This window comes from Neophocaena asiaeorientalis, unplaced genomic scaffold (assembly GCF_003031525.2).
Source record: "Neophocaena asiaeorientalis asiaeorientalis breed wild unplaced genomic scaffold, Neophocaena_asiaeorientalis_V1.1 scaffold96, whole genome shotgun sequence".
Lineage (NCBI taxonomy): Eukaryota > Metazoa > Chordata > Mammalia > Artiodactyla > Phocoenidae > Neophocaena > Neophocaena asiaeorientalis.
Window position 1 is genome coordinate 768,689 of NW_020175831.1, and position 19,783 is coordinate 788,471.

General features: G+C 43.4%; 1 protein-coding gene across 1 annotated transcript in view; it reads left to right on the forward strand.

Moving 5' to 3' along the window:
• Positions 1-16,760: 16,760 nt before the first annotated feature.
• The window catches only part of RAPGEF4 (Rap guanine nucleotide exchange factor 4), a 253,176-nt gene continuing 250,153 nt past the window's right edge, over positions 16,761-19,783 (forward strand). Inside the window, exons 1-2 of the mRNA XM_024732858.1 lie at positions 16,761-16,857; positions 19,504-19,592. The gene's annotated coding sequence lies outside the window, so the exon portion shown is untranslated. The remainder of the gene's footprint in view (positions 16,858-19,503; positions 19,593-19,783) is intronic.

A 19,783-nucleotide genomic window follows, 5' to 3' on the forward strand; every position in this document is an offset into this window, starting at 1 on the left:
GTGGTTGTAGGTTTTCCCTTTCATCACTTTAAATATGTCCTGCCACTCCCTTCTGGCCTGCAGAGTTTCTGCTGAAAGATCAGCTGTTAACCTTATGGGAATTCCCTTGTATGTTATTTGTTGCTTTTCCCTTGCTGCTTTTAACATTTTTTCTTTGTAATTAATTTTTTATAGTTTGATTAATATGTGTCTCGGCATGTTTTTCATTGGATTTATCCTGTATGGGACTCTCTGTGCTTCCTAGACTTGATTGACTGTTTCCTTTTCCATGTTAGGGAAGTTTTCAACTATAATCTCTACAAATATTTTCTCAGACCCTTTCTTTTTCTCTTCTTCTTCTGGGACCCCTATAATTTGAATGTTGGTGCATTTAATGTTGTCCCAGAGGTCTCTGAGACTGTCCTCAATTCTTGTCATTCTTTTTCCTTTATTCTGCTCCCTGGCAGTGATTTCCACCATTTTATCTTCCAGCTCACTTACCTGATCTTCTGCCTCAGTTATTCTGCTATTGATTCCTTCTAGAGTATTTTTAATTTCAGTAAGTGTGTTGTTCATCACTGTTTGTTTGCTCTTTAGTTCTCCTAGATCCTTGTTAAATGGATCCTTGTATTTTCTCCATTCTGTTTGTGAGATTTTGGATCATCTTTACTATCGTTACTCTTAATTCTTTTTCAAGTAGGTTGCCTATTTCATCTTCATTTATTTGGTCTTGTAGGTTTTTACCTTGCTCCTTCGTCTATAACATATTTTTTTTTGATGGGTGGTGCTGTATTCCTGTCTTACTGGTTGTTTGCCCTGATAACGTCCAGCACTGGAGTTTGCAGGCAGTTGGATAGATCTGGATCTTGGTGCTGAGATGAGGACCTCTGGGAGGCCTCACTCCAATTGATATTCCCTTGGGTCTGAGGTTCTCTGTTAGTCCAGAGGTTTGGACCTGGATTTCCCACCACAGGAGCTGGGACCCGACCTCCAGCCTGGGAAGCAAGATCCCACAAGCTTTGTGGCCCAGTTAAGAAAATAAAAAATAAAAAAGAAAGAAAGAAAGAAAGATTAAAAGGAGCAGTGCAGTATCAAAGAATAAAAATCAAAATTAAATTAGAAGGATTAAAAAGCCTATTAGGAAAAATAAAACTATAATTGAAACAACTGCAACAAGGTAAAATAAAAGAACAACAGAGAAAGGAAAGAAAAAAAAGAGGGGGGGAACAAGCCAAAAGGAGGGAACAATAACAAAGAATAAAGTAAAATTAGAAAAATAAAAGATTTATTTGGACAAATAAAAATATAAAAGCATCAACAACAATGAATCTACAAGGTAAAACAGAACCCAATCTAAAAGAGGAAAAAAATAAATAAATAAAGCCTTGGCTTTGGGGGCGGTGTTTAGGCAGGGGTGGGGTTTAGAGTGGGGCAGGACCTAGGCGGGTGGGGTGGTGATGTTTGAGCGTGGGGCGGGGCCTCTGCTTAGGACCTGCACAGAAGGGGAGAGGCAGCATGTGGAAATGAGGGCCTCTGGAGTGTGGAGTTCTGGAGTTTGGGTGTAGGGCCCTGAGTGAGGGTGTATGGGTGGCGTTTAGGCCCAGCTTGTTGGAGGGGGTCTCAGTGGGGGTCTCCAAGTGTAGAGGTTGGGCCCTGGGTGGGGGTGTAGGGGCGGGGCTTGGGCTCTGTTCGGCAGGAGGGAGGCTCCAAGGGCAGGATTAGGCCCAGGAGCCCAACAATCTCTCCCGGCCTAAGTGGAGAGGGAAGGCACTGGCCCTTCCCTTCCGTTCCTCCGCACCCCTCCCCCACCATCTTTCCCAGGATCTCCCCTGTCACTACTGGACCCCTAACTGTTGGTGGGTCCCACTGGGTGTAGGAACTCCTCCCCTCCCCCAGCCCCCCCTCAGGGGTGCTGTCCCAGCAGTCTGTGCTTTACTTTTGCTCCCCCTTCCCTCCCTCCTACTCCCTCAGGACCTGCACAGCTGGAGGTGGCCTAGTTGGGCAGAGGATCAGGCCCGGGATCTCAGCAGTTTCCTGGGAGCCCAAGTGGGCAGGGAAAACCTGGCCACGCTCCCTTTTGATCCTCTGCCCTCCCTGTGGTTCCCCAATTTCCCCCTTCGGGCATGGGATCCCTTCCCCTCCCCCAGCCACCCCTCGGGGGCGCCAGTCCCACCCTGCCTCCACTTCTCCTCCCCCTTCACTCCCCCACACCCCACGTCCTACCCGGTTGCTGGAGTTTCCTCCTGTCCCCTTAGGTGTCTGTTGGTCCCCCACCGGTGCCTGGTATGTGCCCTAGTTGTGAGGAGACGCAAATTCCACGTCCTCCTAGTACGCCATCATGACTCCGCCCTCCCAATCTACTCTTAATCCCATCCAATGAATATTTTTTCTTTTCATAGTTTGTATTTTTCAGCTTTAGAATCTTCATTTGCTTCTTTTTTGAGAGTATCTGTTTCTCTACTGATATTCCCTGTCTCTTCCCTCCTAATGCTAATCTTTTCTTCTAAGTCCTTAAACATATTTACAATAGCTGTTTTAAAGTCTTTGTTTGGTATTTTCACCATCCCTATCATCTCAATAGAAACAGGTCTGTTTCTATTGACTTTTTCCTGATTATGAGTCACATTTCCCTGTTCGCTCACATACATGGTAATTTCTGATTGTATGCTAGACATTATGATCCTCTCATATTGAGAGTCTGGAGTTTGTTACTTTCTTTAAAGCATGTCATCTTCTGTTTTCATAGGCAGGTAACTTATTGACCAATCAGTAAGTTTCTATTGAGTCTTGTTTCTATTGAGATTTATTTTTAAGCCTTGCTAGGGTAGTTCTAGGTTTGAGGCTAGAATGATCCTCTTTGAGTCTCAGTTGAATGTCCAGGGTGATGGGTGGGGTCTGTCTACTCTGGCTGGTCAGGGCTGCTATATCTCTCAGCACTGTATGACTTCCAGAATCTCCATTCAGCTTCTACTCCCCAGGAGCCATTGCCTCCCAGGCTTCTCCATGAGCATTGGTCTGCATATTTGCAGCTAATGAGTCAAGAAGACCCCTCTGCTAAATTTTGGAGCCCTTTCTATGAACAGCTTCCCTCTCTCTGGTTCGCTTCACTGCAGATTTCATCTACTTCAGCATTCCTGAATTCTAATTTCGGCCCCACTAGCCCCATGAGACTGCCATGCTCTACTTGGGCTCTCCCTCTCTGCCTGTGTTCCAGAAAGTATCTCCAGGCAAGGCATCAACGTTATTGTGTGGATCACCTCTTGTGTTTCTGTTCTTCCTAGAATCATAGTCCTGCATTGCCTGTCATCTAATGTCTGAGAGCAGTTGCTTCCTGTGTTTTGTTCAACTTTTAAATTGTTTACTGTGGTACCAGTTATTCCATCAGAGCAGGCGTAGAAGTTCTCTTCTTTTTGTATTGAAACAATAGATTTTTTTAATAAATAGAAAATTCCTTATATTTAAAAAAATTAATTGCCATTCTACATATGGCCTAAGTGGTTTATCTGCAGCATCAGTTATAGAGATGGTTTCGTTAGTGAACTGAAGACACCTATAAGGCTTTCTTTGACTGTTGGCTAATATGTGTACTTCAATAACAGGTTGATGAGTTGATGAAATTAATGCTGGTTGAAAACCTTTGGTTCTAAGTCAAAATGATGCCCCCCTTGACACATTAAGTTCTTTTTTCTGGCTTCTCTTGGGTTCCTTGCTGGAAGTGCTGGAATCCTTGTAATTTAGTCCTACTGCCTGAGCTCTAGTTCTTTATGAGGCTTGAACACTCAAGCTTCCATAACTCATCATTAATCTAGAGATGTGTCTTCACCCAGTGTGTCTACATACCAAATTTTCTACTCCTGTTATTTATCAAATAAGGTAAAATTTAGGCCTACCTCCTCCAATTTAAATATATTTATATCCATTACAAGTATTGTGGGGCAGGACAGATCAGTTACCACAAGAACAGCCTAATTATCTCCACACAGGAATGATAAACGCCCTTGTAGTTGTTGGTCCTATATTATATATTCTAGTTTAGAACCATTTTCAATTTGTGCCTAGTTTAATGGATTTATTGGAGTGCATATCTTCAAAAATGTTACTGGTCGTCTTTGTTTCTGGGATACAGCTTTAGAACTACATTATTTCCATTTCCCATATGGTTTTTACCTTCAGAAAAGGCTGAGTACTATCACATTTTTGCATATTTAGGTTTACTAAATTAGTCATGAAAATTATCATGGGCTCACATGAAAAAAATGTAAATGGATCCTACAAGAAATCTTGGTGAATAATTAAGCTGCTGTTAAAAATGAAATGATTCTTAGTTCATTCTTTCACTGAGAGCACTGGAAGTCTGAGGATTTATTATTACTCTAATTTGGTAAGTGTGGTCACGAAGAGCAAAAAGTTTATAGACGGGGCTTCCCTGGTGGCGCAGTGGTTGAGAGGCCGCCTCCCAATGCAGGGGACACGGGTTTGTGCCCTGGTCCGGGAAGGTCCCACATGCTGCGGAGCGGCTGGGCGCGTGAGCCATGGCCGCTGAGCCTGCGTGTCCGGAGCCTCTGCTTCACAACGGGAGAGGCCACAACAGTGAGAGGCCTGCGTACCACACACACACACACACACACAAAAGTTTATAGACAGATAGCTTCTTAAGCAAAAAGTAATATAATTTTCCTTGAAATGTTATTCACTTTTAATAATAATAATACATTCACGTGTACAAATACAAAAGGCACAAAAGTATATTTATTCTTTCAACAGTGTTCATTGGGCATCTGCTATATGCCAGGCACTGTTCAGGGTACTGGAAGTATAGCAGAATCCAAACAGACAGAAAATCCCTGCCTTCACAGAGCTTACATTCTAGTGGAGGCCATCAACAAAATAAATAGCTTATTTGTTATTATAAATATTATGTCAGGAAATATAAAGTGCTATGGAAAAAAAGAATTCTGGATAAAAATAGGTTGGGTGCTGCTGAGAGGCCTGGGATTTTAAATAGGTGTCAGGATCAGCTTCGCCGAGGAGAGAATTTGTGCTCAAGCTTGCAGTAGGTGAGGGAGGGAGTCTTGCAGATATCTGGGAAAGAGCATCCCTGGCAGGAGGAATAGCTATTGCAAAGCTCTCAGGTGGGGCAGAGGCCTTCAAGGGACAGCAGAGACACCTGTGTGTCTGGGTAAGAGCGAGTAAGAGGAGAATAGAGGAGGAGGTTCCAAAGGAAATAGGTGAGGGGGGTGAGGCATGGGGACCAGATTATCCACCATCATCATAGCATACCTGCTTCCCTTTTAGAGCCAGAGATTTTCAACCAGCTGATCCAGGGAGGTAAAGGCATTTTCAAACTCCCTGCTCAAAATGCGCTTCCCTCTGCTGCTGCTCATGGGTTGGAATGGATAGAAGATTGAGACTAATGTCCTCCCCTCCTCTCCCCCATCCTCAGCCTTCCTTTTCCTCACTTTGTTTCACCGTCAAGGGTTTCCTTCTTGTTGCCCAGGAATAGAGAGGGCTAAGAAATGGTTATCAGAAAGATCTGACTCTAGAGGTTCCCATTTCCTGTTCTCTAATCCTCCCAACCTAAGAGTCTTAGGGCCTTTCAAATGTTTAGTTGTAGCAATGGCAATTTTTTGAACAGTCATCTCAAATTTGAATGTAGCACTAAGTAGTGTGGAATGATTTTTGAGAGTGTCTGCATGCTATGGTGAAAATTACATGGGGAAAAAAAGCCATCATTTCAAACTTATCAGCAAAACATTTTTAAAGAAGCATCAGTTATCTGAGTCATCCCAGAAACCATTCTAAAAGTTTAAGGAGCCAAAATAAATTATTTTTAACTTAATGCTAATAGGGCAAGTGTATTACCTGGGGAAAATTATGATAGCTGTCTTCTTTATGTGCTGCTTGGGGTGCAGTAAGCATCCAGTTTGGCTGGGCTTTGGGGACCTCTGACTACAGTGTGTGGTGGAGAGATGTGTACCCAACCTGACGATACTGTGCTGAGTTAGACACTCATGTACAGTCAGAGGTGATTTTTGAAAAGGGTCTGCTAGAACTGGGCAAGCCCATACTTTGATTTGTAACAAGACAAATCACAGCACCCTGAGTCTGGTCAAAAGGTTTCCCGCTCTCTCTTCACTAATAAATGCAGGATCAGCCTTTTTTTAAAATAAATTTCATTTATTTATTTATTTTTGGCTGCACTGGGTCTTTGTTGCTGCACGCGTGCTTTCTCTAGTTGCAGCGAGTGGGGGCTACTCTTTGTTGTGGTGCGTGGGCATCTCGTTGCGGTGGCGTCTCTTGTTGCGGAGCACAGGCTCTAGGCACGCAGACTTCAGTAGTTGTGGCGCGCAGGCTCTAGAGCGCAGGCTTAGTAGTTGTGGCGCACGGGCTTAGTTGCTCCGTGGCATATGGGATCTTCCCGGATCAGGGCTCGAACCCGTGTCCCTTGCATTGGCAGGTGGATTCTTAACCACTGCGCCATCAGGGAAGCCCCAGGATCAGCCTTATTTAGATACTAGCAAGGCTGGTCCTGGTCTCGGCCTGAAGACGGGCTTTTTCAACAGTCCAAAGAGCCCTGGGCCCCAGAGCTGGCGTAGCTCTCTCGGTAGGACAGATGACACACTGGTCACCTGCAGAAGAGAGGTGGAAGTATTCTGACTCCTCCTGTTGCTCTGCTCAGGGCCAAAATGGTGGCCCCTAGTGACCTCCAGTCACAACTCTCTTATCTCATTTGGGACCCTGGGGGGCTGTTTTCTCTTCACTCTTTTATAGAGACATAAAAGCAAGTGGGCATGATTTCTAAATAGGGAGACATCAGGCCAGGAATGTGCAGACTTAACACGTTTTGCTCCCTGGTGGCTGACATGCAGGCCATATTTTGGAAGAGCCACAGAGGTCATGGTGTGCCTTGTGACAGTCTCAGCTGTGAGAATAAAAAGCTGCAGTTGCGGGCTTCCCTGGTGGCGCAGTGGTTGAGAGTCCGCCTGCCGATGCAGGGGACGCGGGTTCGTGTCCCGGTCCGGGAGGGATCCCACATGCCATGGAGCGGCTGGGCCCGTGAGCCATGGCCGCTGAGCCTGCGCGTCCGGAGCCTGTGCTCCGCAGTGGGAGAGGCCACAACAGTGAGATGCCTGCGTACCGCAAAAAAAAAAAAAAAAAAAAAAAAAAAAAGCTGCAGCTGCACCTGGGGTCCATCAAGGGGATTTTTTTCTGAGAGTCACCCTGAACATGGGCAGAATCAATAGACGAGGGAGAATTTTGGCAGTTGGTTGAGTTGAGGGGTGTGCTCATGTGCGTGTGGGAGTGGCTGAGTGTGTGTGTGACGTTAAAGGAAAAGATGCTGATGTTGTGGTTGAGAATCCGCCTGCCAGTGCAGGGGACACGGGTTCGAGCCCTGGTCCGGGAAGATCCCACATGCCACAGAGGAGCTAAGCCCGTACACCACAACTACTGAGCCTGCGCTCTAGAGCCCGCGAACCACAACTACGGAGCCCGCATGCCACAACTACTGAGCCTGCGTGCTGCAGCTCTGAAACCTGCATGCCTAGAGCCCGTGCTCTGCAACGAGAAGCCACCGCAATGAGAAGCCCGCACACCAAGACGAACAGTAACCCCCCGCTCGCCGCAACTAGAGCAAGACCGTGAGCAGCAACGAAGATTCAACGCAGCCAAAAATAAATGAATAAATTTATATTAAAAAAAAAAAAAAAGACACTGAGTCTTGTTAAAGGTAGTAAGCAGGGCTTCCCTGGTGGCGCAGTGGTTGGGAGTCCGCCTGCCGATGCAGGGGATGCGGGTTCAGGCCCCGGTCTGGGAGGATGCCACGGCCGCTGAGCCTGCGCTGTCCGGGGCCTGTGATCCGCAGCGGGAGAGGCCGCGGCAGTGGGAGGCCCGCGTGCCGCAAAGGAGGAAAAAAAAAAAAAACTATTAAAGGTAGTAAGCAGACTTTATTCAGGGCCATTGAGTCAGGCATAGGGACTAGCACCATAGGAGTTTGCGGCGGGAGAGAGAGATTGGGTTCAACTCCGAACACAGCATGGACAAGTGGCAATTTACAGCCAAGGAGCAAGGTGTGGGGGGTGGGAGGAAGTCAGTGGCTGGAAAATTACTGAGAGGAAACATCAAGGGTAAGGAGGATTCTGGCTAAATTGACCCGACGGGATTCTTGCTGAAGACAAGGGTGATCCGATATCGTCTGGGGGATGGTGGAGGATGAGAAACCCAATCGGATATGGAGGGTGGTCAGATATCAGGAGTGGGGAGGTTCTGGTTAAACTGACTTTTTAGCAAGGTTCTTGCTAAAACTGCATTTTACAAAGAAGTACACAGATGGGTCTAGGAAAAGGGTCAGGAGTCTGACTACACTTTGGTCAACAAAGAATCTTTATCCGTGTGTATGTGTGTGTTTGTATATGTGTTTGTACATATGTGTGTATGCATCTGTGTGTATACATCTCTGTACATATGGATATGCATGTGTATATCTGTGTGTGTGTGTTAGGAGGTTGGTGGGTAAGAAACTCATAGGGAGAAAAGTCAATAGAACAGGTCTCTAGGGAGAGGAGCCCTACTGACACCACATTTTTTAGGAATAAATGACACAACAGTGGTGGTACTATAGACGTAAAAAGAGAAACAAGAAAGAACTGATTTTAGGAAGAATTTACAATAGTGCCTTCATGAAGTCTTTGTAGAACTTGCATCCATCAGTGATATCTGTTCTTCTTCTGAATTCATATTTCCTTCTTTCCTATTTTAATTGCACTTCTTACTACATTTCACCTTGATAATTGCTGTATGTGTACAATTCTCCCTAACTCAGTTTGAACTTCCTCAGCGCAGGAACCATGCTCTTTGTATCACCCGAGTGCTTTCTTCTCTCATACAGACACGCAGATTGAATGAATGCATTTTCAACACCATCTTTCTGAATTTTGTTGACGTTGTTGGGAAAACTTGTAATTAGTAAAGAGTCAACATTTCAGTATTCTAAGTGGTTAATAACCATATAATTAAAATAACATGATAAGTGGTAAACATCTTGAGTTTCAAAGACTTTTGATATATCCATGTCATCACTGGCATTATACACACATGATTTTAGCATACTAATACTTACCTGGCCTCTGTGTAAAATGTTTTTGATGAACATTTCAAATCCTTTTAAAAAGTTAATAGTGTTATGAAAAGGACGAGATTATCAAGTACGTATTGTTTGAGATCTTACTGTTGTTATAATAGAGAGAGAAAAATATACATGCACACCTATCTATAAACCCTTCCAAAACTACAAGAGAATTCTCATATATGTTTTTAAGCACTTTATTTGTTGCTTTCATCATTAAAAGGTCTTTGTGGCTAACGATGCTGATGAAGCTGATGGTACTCATAATAAGGACAGCTTCTGTAGCCCTTTATAATTTATAAAGCTCCCATGTATTTTCTCGGACTTAACAGTTCATTAGGAGTGGGGGCTAGCTCTTTATAATCCTAAGTTACTGTTAAAGCACAAGGAGACAAAACGAACCGCAAAGTCATTTTAATGCAAATGTATTTATTTAGCATTACACCCAATGTTCTGAAATACATTTACTGATCTTCAGAAGACATCTGGAAATTTAGAAAAAATACAAGTGAAGTCGTGGAGGAAATTAAGCATTATATACATTCCCACAAGATGACGGTACTGTTACAACCCGTTATTGTCTATTTCTTGGATGAGCCTTCTGTTCACGACTATGGGAAGGCCGCTGGGCAGAGAGCACTTTGCCTCCCTTCCCTCCTTTCCTTTCCCTCTTCATCTACTTCCTGCACGCCTCCCACAGGTCTGACTGCTGGGTTGGGATCCACTGTCCTTCCTGAAAGGTCCCCCAGAGATTCTGTGGGAGGCGAGGGGAGGAGGGGGGGCTTACTCAGCAGATTGGTGAGGGCGGGGCCACCTCACGGCAGAGGATTTGCATATTGATTATCATATAGTCAAACAGAAGTCATCTAAGAGATGTTTTGCTGATTTTGTGGTTATTGTACACTTTTCCCCACAGATGCCCGTGTGTTATTATTTCGTGCTCTGACTAATCCAGAAACTGGTTAATTAGTCCCTAGATAATCCCGAGCTGACTGAATTAAGATTTAAGAGCACATTAAATTTTCACATTGCATTGTAACACGTGGGCAGCACCTGGAATCCAGAACCTTTGCTATCCCTCGTACACCTCACTTTGGTAGTTTCCATGTTTGCCTTCTTTGTAGTAAAACAAGGTGCAGCCCAGAACATTGCGGGTACCCATGTTACAGTACTTACCATACAGTATTCTAATTTTGGTTTTGTGGCTCCCTTCCCCACTGGATTGTGAGCTCCCGGTGGGTAGGGTTGGCGTGTTGCTCACCTCTGTTCTTCCAGGGAAAGGTATCTAACGTAAGGTAGGAAAGCAATACAGTTTACCGAATGGATAAATAAAATGAATGTGTATTCATGAAAGGATGTGTTTGGTGGAGGAGAGTCATTTATAATTCCATAGATTTTGATAATTCATATTTCAAAGTTAAGTCTTATTTGAGTGCCATTAATTTGAAAGGTAGATGTGATAAAAAGTTATAAATAAGTTGTTAAAACCACGCCTTTCAAAATCATAAACACATTCTAATAAAACTATCTTTTTTGTAATGCTAATAGGCATTATTTACCATTACGATTTATATAATACTTCAAAGGATTTTATTTTATCCACAATGGTTTTAGTTTGTGCCTTCTTAACTTAGATGGGTTAACCTCTGTCTGACCTTGCTGTCTGATTTAGAAAGTTTTCAATGACAGACAGTAACATTCATCCTGAAGAGCTGAAGAACCATGAGAAGAAAAAAAACAAAGCAAAACAGGAAAACAGTGATGCAGTAGTTAATAAAAAATAATATCCAAATAGTATTCACCAAATGAATGCAAAGAAGAATGATGGTATCTCCAAGAAGACAGAAGTTGCATGCATGACATGTGAAAGAGTAAAATAATGTGATAAGATTCCAAAAAGAAATGATATCAATTGGACTTCAGAGAAGGATGAGAACGTTGTTAGGAAAAGCTCTGTGAGGGAAGTGAACCCTAAGCTGGTCACAAGGAGCTGAGTCAGGGTGAGAAAAGACTTTGTGTCTGTATTCGTTTTCTATTGCTGGGTAACAAATCACCACAACCTAGTGGCCCAGAGCATCACACCTTTATTACCTAATCAGTTCTGTGGGGCAGGAGCCTAGGCATGCTTGTCTGCATTTTCTGCTGAAATCAAGGTGCTGACTGGGCTGTGTCCCTATCTGGACTTGGGGACCTCTTTTGAGCTCACTTGGTTGTTGGTAGAATTCAGTTCCTTGCAGTTGTAGGACTGAGGTCCCTGTTTTCTTGCTGGCTGTCAGCCAGGGACCTCATATATTCCTTGCCACGTAGCCCTTTTGCTACACGGCAGCTTCCTTCTTCAAGGCCAGCAAAAGAATCTCCTACTTCGAGACTTCCTTGGTGGCGCAGTGGTTAAGAATCCGCCTGCCAATGCAGGGGACATGGGTTCGATTCCCTGGTCTGGGAAGATCCCACATGCCACGGAGCAACTAAGCCCGTGTGCCACAACTACTGAGCCTGCGTGCCACAACTACTGAAGCCCGCATGCCTAGAGCCTGTGCTCCGCAACAAGAGAAGCCACTGCGATGAGAAGACTGCACACCATAATGAAGAGTAGCCCCTATTCAATGTAACTAGAGAAAGCCTGCACGCAGCAGTGAAGACCCAATGCAACCAAAAATAAGTAATTTTTTTTAATTGAAAAAAAAAGAAAGAATCTCCTACTTCTTCTACCCTCTTTTAAAGGACTTGCTTGATTAGGTCAGGCCCACTTGGGAAAAATCTTCCCTGTGATTAACTTAAAGTCAATTGGTTAGGGACCTTAATTATATCTGCAAAATATCTTTAACTTTGCTTTATATTGTAACGTATCATGGGAGTGATATCTCTACACTTTTGCCATATTCTATTGACCAAAAGTAAATTAGAGCTTCTGCCTACCCTTAAGGGGATTATATAAGGATGTGGGTCATTGGGGTCACCCTAGGATCCTGCCTACCACAGTGTCTTCTTTTGTAAATGATTCTTTCTACTGCTGTTTGAACATGTTTTAAATGTGAAGTTTTTAGAAAAAGTGATTTAAAACACGGTCCTGGGTGTCAGAGGGTCGGATAAGGAAAATAACTTCTCTGAACTTGGAACTTCTACTTAGGGGACCAGATGTATGCAGTTATTAAGGAAAGGAGCGTAGAGTGAGCTATAATTAGAGAAACCTGCATCATCATTTTGAAATACTGCAAGAGCTTCCTGACTGCTCTCTTAGCTGTTGGTCTTTACACTCTCCCACCTGCCTTTACTTGCAGTCAAGGTGATCTTTCCAAAATGTATATCCAATCATGCCACCTTCCTGCTTTGAATACTTCTGCTGACTATTAGACGGAACCCAAGTTCTCCAGCTGCCTAGGCAAGGACTGCCATGCCGTTCAGCTTGCTAGCCCAGTACGTGTTTCACGTGCCCTTCATTCACACTCAAATGAGGCCGTGGCCGGAGGGGTTAAGAAGTGGAGATGGGTTTGAGAGACACTGAGTTGGTAGAATTAGCTGGACATGGTGAGAGAGGACGAGCCTGCTCCATGCACGGCGATAAGGAGTGCAGGTGCAGTGGCAGGTGTCGGAGAGAAGGTGAGTCCAGTTTGAGGTCGCTGTGGAACGTCGCATCCAAGGACTTCTTGTGTGCTTGGCCCTCTACTGAGTACCGTGGGATCTATGAAGGAAGTACCAGGCATGACCTCTGCAGAGAGGAGAATGTATGTGGCATTAGGAAATCATAGGTTCCCAAGAGAAGTGGGGCAACGGAAGGATTATCCCCTGTGGTAGGTTACAGAGGTGGGTTGGTAAAGACGTCCATTAATAGCTGAACGGAATTTTCCCCACTCCATGAATGACAGAGAAAACATTGCTTTTCATAGTTTCTGTGGCTTAAATGTTTAAACAATGGGGGAGACATTATTAGGACCTAATTTTGGGGTGCCCACAGAAAATCTCAGGAAGAGAGCTTTCATGCTCGTCCCGGGTATCTCAAATTAGCTCTGTCTTTCCAAGTGTCTTTTGTTACTGGGCCTCACACAATCTGGTTATGAATCTTGAAGTTCTTTTGTGCTTGTTTTGGTCTGTATGGAAGTATGTAAGTGCTTTTTTTTTCTGCTGCTTTCAGTTTCTTCCAGAGAGTGTTGGACCAAACATGTTTTTAGGCCTCCCTGGTCTGCCTTCCTAATATGGAACATGCTCTGGGGAGAATAAACAAGGTGGGATGCTGCTTTCCCTCCTGATGGAAGATGGATTCTAATCTCTCTCTCTTTTCCTGTGTAACTAAGTAGAATCCACCATATCAATGTCCAGCCAATTTCCAGCTCATCTGGTCCTTGTGATTCCCCCCTCCGGTTGACTTAAATGTTGCCATTGCTTTGGGCCTGCAGGCTAGTGCCAGCGCTTCTGTAGCGGAGCCCCGTGGGGTTCACACGGCTGCTTGCTGTGGCTGGGTGTTACGCCTGCTTGTGCCAACACTGCTTCCCATGAAGTGCGCTCCTCTGGCTAGAGCTTTCGAGGGTAGCTCTGCCAGCCACTGCGCCTTCACTGCTTGGGAGATGCTTTCCCCACGGACACTCAAAGGCTCTCACTGAAAGTTGTCTGCACCCCTTTATTAACAGCTGAAATTCTAGCACCTGTTTCAGAGCCCCTTGACTTTTGAGAACATGGCTTCTGGTAGGGAGTTGATAAGGCCCTTCCAAAGGGACAAGAGGTGGAAAGAGGCCCTGTGCCCAGTGTGCTGTACCTTCCCTGGTAAGCCTGCAAAGCTCTCAGCTCTTCCGGACGCTTGGTCATCTCATAAACTGGCACTAATGCATCAGGATTTTCCTCCCTCTTCCCTGGGAAGCAGAGCTCAGGCCCTTTGAGTAGAGGTTAATTGGGAGGCCCGCCGAGGTTGTAAGCAGATTCTTCGAATCTAGTTATCTTGGGCCTGAAAGTGTGACAGGGGTGGAGGAAGAGCCTCTCAATTAACCTCATGAAAGCTGTGTCTTAGGTCTTCCCCTTAGTGACAGGTCACCTGCTCATGTCCTCCAAAAATGTGCATCTCTCATGGTGGGATCTGTCTTCCTCTGATAATGTCCCAAGTTCCTTGGACTCTGGCCCGTGTAGTCCTGACCTCTATGTTAGTCTAGGTGATGCTGTATTAACAACACTTGCTCTCCCCCAACCAAAATCTCGGGGCTTCACACAGTGGTGGTTTATTTGTCACTTAGACAGAGTCTCCATCTTGCGGCTGTAACATCTGAAGCACTTGCCTTCTCATCAGTTTCCTAGGGCTACTGAAACAAGAGACCACAAACTAGGTGGGATAAAACAACAGAAATGTGTTCTCTTATGATTCCGGAGGCCAGAAGTCCAAAACCAAGGTGTCGTCAGGGCCAAGTCCCCCTGAAGGCTCTCAGGAATATCCTTCCTTGTCTCCTTCCAGCTTCTCGTGGCTGCCATCAATCCTTGGTGTTTCTTGGCTTAGAGATGCGTCACTCCTGCCTCTGCCTCCGCCTTCACCTGGCCATCTTCCCTGTGTCTGTTTCCAAATTTCCTTCTTTTTGTAAGGACACCAGTCCTTGGATTATAGCCCACTCTAATCCAGTGTGAGTTCATCCTAATTTGATTGCATCTGCAAAGACCCTATTTCCAAATAAGGTCACACTCATGGGTACCGGGTATTAGGGCTTTAGCATATTTTGGGGGAGGGACACAATAACCCATCACACACTGCAGAGTTGTGGCTGAGGCTGGCCCTTGACAGTTTCACCTCAGAAGTGTTGCGTGCTCGATTTGTTCACAGTCCACTGGCCAGAACATGGCTCCAACATGACTACCAAAGGAAGCCGGTAAATGTCAGGGAACACGTGGGAATTTGGTGAGCATTACCTATCTCAGTCACATCCTGGCCCCCCTCATTTCCTCTGATCCCAGAATGTTCTGGGGCACTTAGGAGGTGAATATTTTCTGTAGAACGTGACATATCTATCAAAGAACAAATAGACCTGGAAAACGGCTCCAAGAAAAGAAAGAAAATAGTTTATATAATCTGTAAAACTATCCCATTTTTGTTTACTTCTCCAGTTCGTCTTAATCCAGAAAGTACAAAACGGTGGTCAACAAGTTGGATCTAGTCCATAGATGTTTTGTGTGTGGCCCACACAATGTTAAAGAAATGTGAACAAACATCTAGATATCTTTCCCTGAACAGCTGAAATACATGACGTCTGGCCCCATGTTTCCACAGAAAGCCAGTGATAAGGAAAATAGCCAATAAGGCCTGCTCCCTGTCGACAGCCCCACCTCTGCAGTTTGCAATTTGTCTTTGCTTTTACCACTGGTTTTGTATAGTAGAGATTTTTTTCCTTATATTTGGCTCTTTGTATAATCATTTACTCTACCTAATAGGCCCCGGCAGGCATTTGTGTTTAGGACCTCAATTTTGAGTAAGTATAGCCATCTGTAAAGGAGAGCTCCTCCTTCTGTGTTTCCGTTACCCTCATGCTACTACCATACTCCCTACACTTCTGATACCAGGTGTGTGGGTTTTCCACACGTTACGCAATTCTGTGACACCAGCTGGCTGTCCTACAATTCAACTCAATTCTGACACTGTCTACCTGGAGATAACATCAGATCCCACAGGTTAAGGGCTCGGTCCCACAAAACTGCTCCCTGCCCACACACACGTGCAACTTCAGATGTCAGCTGCAAGTCCAAGTTGTTATCTGTGCTTCTGACTGATTGGCTATAAATTGGAGGTTTCCACAAACCCCTCTTGGAGTTCCATGAATTTGCTAGAGCAGTTCACGGAACTCAGCGAAACAATTACTTGCTAGATTTACTATGAAAGGGTGTAGCTTGGGAACAGCCAGATGGAAGAGGTGTACAGGAGAAGTATGGGAAGGGGCATGGAGCTTCCACGCCCTCTCCCAGTGCCACTCTCCCCACATTTCCAGGCGTTCACCAACCCAGAAGCTCTCTGAACCCTGTTGTTCAGGGATTTTTATGGAGTCTTCAGTACTTAGGCATGCTTGATGAAATTGATTGGCCATTGGTGACTGAACTCAATTTCCAGCCCCTTCACCCCCACGTCAAGGGGTGCGGCTGAAAGTCCCAACCCTCCAATCACATGAGTGGTTCTCCAGGCAGCCAGTCTCCATCCTTAGGTTACCTAGGAGTTTTCCAAAAGTCCCCTCATTAACATAAACTTGGTTGTGGTGGAAAGGGGCTTGATACCCATTTCACTTTTATGGCTCTTAAGCATTTCAGGAACTGAGGACAAGAGGCCAAATATTATAACTGAAGAGGCCCCATGTGGCTCTCATATAAGAAATTACAAGAGTTTTAGGAGCTCTGTGCAAGGAACAGTGAACAATTTCTTACTGTTTTATATTTTTTTATTGTAAATCACAATATCACACCATCTGCAGTATTAGTGATTTAAGGTGAACAGTTGACAAAGGCCTGGAAATATTTATAATGGTTATAGGGGGATAAATATTTGCAGTAAAATATTTGCAGTTGGTGTATTTGCAAAATTTTAAATATAGTTAGAATAATGCATGTTGACTCAAGTAAGTTCTTTCTGATATAGCCTTGTGCCTTTTCTCCCCTTTATAGACCATTAGAACGATCCAGTGAAGATGTGGATATAATCTTCACACGGCTGAAAGAAGTTAAAGCTTTTGAGAAATTTCACCCAAATCTCCTTCATCAGATTTGTTTATGTGGTTATTATGAGAATCTGGAAAAAGGAATAACATGTAAGAAATGCAACTCCAGTGGTGTGTTTTCATGTATAAGTTTGTGCTCATTTGTGGTTACCCTGTGGGGATGGATAGCAAATGGGGTATCTATGTGCCAAATATTTGAGCTTCAGTCAAAGATATGAGGTTGACATTTCCCTCTCCTTTATTTATTCAGTTCCATGTAGGCATTTCCGTAACTCCTTCATCCACAGCATGTAAATGGTTCTTCCAGGGCAGCCTACTTTCCAGATGGAGCTGGAAGGATGTACTGATTTATACATTCAGCAGTATCCTTAGAAATTCTAATATATAATTATTTTCTGTAACCCAAGAAATATGGGAGCCAGCAGGATATTAAACAAGATAAAAGGTCTCTTAACTAATGATAATAGTAATTGAAAAACTTAAAGCATAGCTGATTTTACAATAGCAATGTTTCAGATTAACCTCAGTGATAATGTCTATTCCAGATGTGACCAAAGGGGTAGGGAGAGTAAAATGATAGGGTAACAGCTGCATTAAAAAAAAAAACCAAGTATTTTCTCATTAAAAAAGTAGTGCTATTCTATCTGTTGGGATGCTTTATACTGCAGTAACAGAAAACTCCCATTCAGCTGGCTTGAGTAATAACTCATACAAGGGAGGAAAATCAATTACTCATGTATAAGCAGTCCTGAGGAAGGATGGCTTCAGGGTTGGTTGATTTAGTGGCTCAATGACATTATTAAGGTCCCAGGTTCCTCCCATCTTTTTTGTTGGTTTATTTGTTTTTGCTCTGCATCCTCAGGTGTTGGCATTTGTACTCAGATTTGTCCCAAATGGTTCTGATACAACTAACTACAGCAGTTGGAGGCATTGTGTGCTGATACACAACATTCCTGCTGAAGGACTATCTCTTGTCTCTTTTTCAGAATCCCCCAGCAGACTTCCTGTATTGTTTCATTGGCCAGAATTGCATCATGTGCCCATCTTTAAACCAATCACTAGCAGAGATCATGGAATCACCAGGGCTGATTTAGACCAATCATGGTTACCCCAGTGGAGCTAGGGAAGAAATACGTTCTTAGAATTTGGCCCATTAGAGTAGGGTGGGAACTTGTATCAAATCCATGTTCAGTTAAATAGGAGGAAGGGAGGGCATGATTCTGAGTGGGAACCTATCAGGATCTGTCACAACATCGTTGTAGAAAATTTAGAAGACAAAATAAAAATCACCTACAATCCCCAAATCCGAGATCGATATTCACATTTTGTGTGTGTTCTTCAAGATGTTTTCCCATATGCACACGTGCAGAAACAGTCATACTTCTATTAAAAAAAATCATCCACACATGCGGTTTTCAAACCAATATTTTTATTCTTACTGATAGCGGGAACTTCATTCTTTTAGAGCTGAGACTCTGTTTTCTATTTCTTAAGGCCACTTTCAAAATGAATCTTCTGTGATGTGTAATGTGAATTTGATTGGCAAATGATAATGTCTTTGGGGGCCAAGAAGTTCATGAAAGGCAAAGCCCTAACTCTAAAATAAGTCCCTTACAAAGGCTAGAGCTACTCAAGAGGCCAGCTATAAACTCAGCCATCCCACATCTTAAGCTTATCATTGCACTTGGTAGGATGCTATTGTCGTTCTTGCCTTTCCACAGCATGTCTCAGTCAGAGAGCTTAGAACAGCTTGTCGTCATTAATTATGGCTCCCAGAAGCTTCCTCTTACGCACTGAGCACTAGCCTTGCCAGAACTTAACTGTCCCACTGAGTTGTCACGTGATTTTTCATTGAGCCACTTGACTTCTGACTCTGTGAGAAGAATTTTAAAATATCAGATCATTCCATCTAGTTATTTAGCTAGGATATTTAAAAGGATAGTTGGGTCTGTATGAGATTTTTGAACCAGTGTTTCAGAATGACTTTCCAAACTACTGGTCTTAACATGGTTATGAGAACTAAGGTTCTCTTTAAATAACTTAATGTTTTCTCTCTGAGATTACAAAAGTAAAGCAAAATTAAGTTCAGAAATTTCTGATGAGAATCATTTCCAGAGAGTAGTTAACTCGTAATGCCTAAAAGCAGTGAATTTATAAAATAAACAAGAAAATGGACAATGAAAATACAGTAGTTAAAAATTTTTAAACAGATTTTATTTTTCTTAATCAGCCATTGGTTAGCTTAAAAGGAGAAATTCTATTCTAGAAAGCATGTTGCTTTTAATATAAATAGATTTGGGAAATTGGGGTGGTGAGCTAGTTTTGTTGAATCCCATAGTCTTATTAACACGTACCCCATCTAGAGTAATAATTTTCCAAGAATCACAATACAATGAAATATATTTAAGATAAATTACAGAGAATACCAGTCAATTCTTCTTACATTCAAAGGATCTTATAGCATTTAGGGTTATCATCCCTTATTGCTGCTCTGTAAATATGAAAGAGTTCTGTTTACTAGAGTTCTACTTCATGGAACGTTGAATAAATAGGATATAGCTTTGTTGATAGAAGAGGGAAAGAAAAATTTGGCATGTTCTGGTGGGAACAGATAGAGGAAGGTTGGTAAGCTCACCTAGGTCCAAGTTAGGCTCACAATAACCAGTGAGAAACTATCAGGTTACGTGGTAAAACCAACTTATATTTGGTCTACTTACATGGCTGTTTCTTTTCCAGTATTTCGCCAGGGTGATATTGGAACCAACTGGTATGCTGTCCTGGCAGGGTCTTTGGATGTTAAAGTTTCTGAGACCAGCAGTCACCAGGTAAGATACCTTATTCTTTTTTTGTCTTAAAGTAAGAGTTATTACTTTTAAACGATACATTATGTCTCTGTCTTGGATGCCATCAAAATTACATTTTCCAAGCCACTTCCTCTTTCCCACAGTAAGGAGTTCAGCAAGTATGTGTTGAGTTCCTTTATTAAGTTACTCAAGAAACATATATAGTGAGTGTC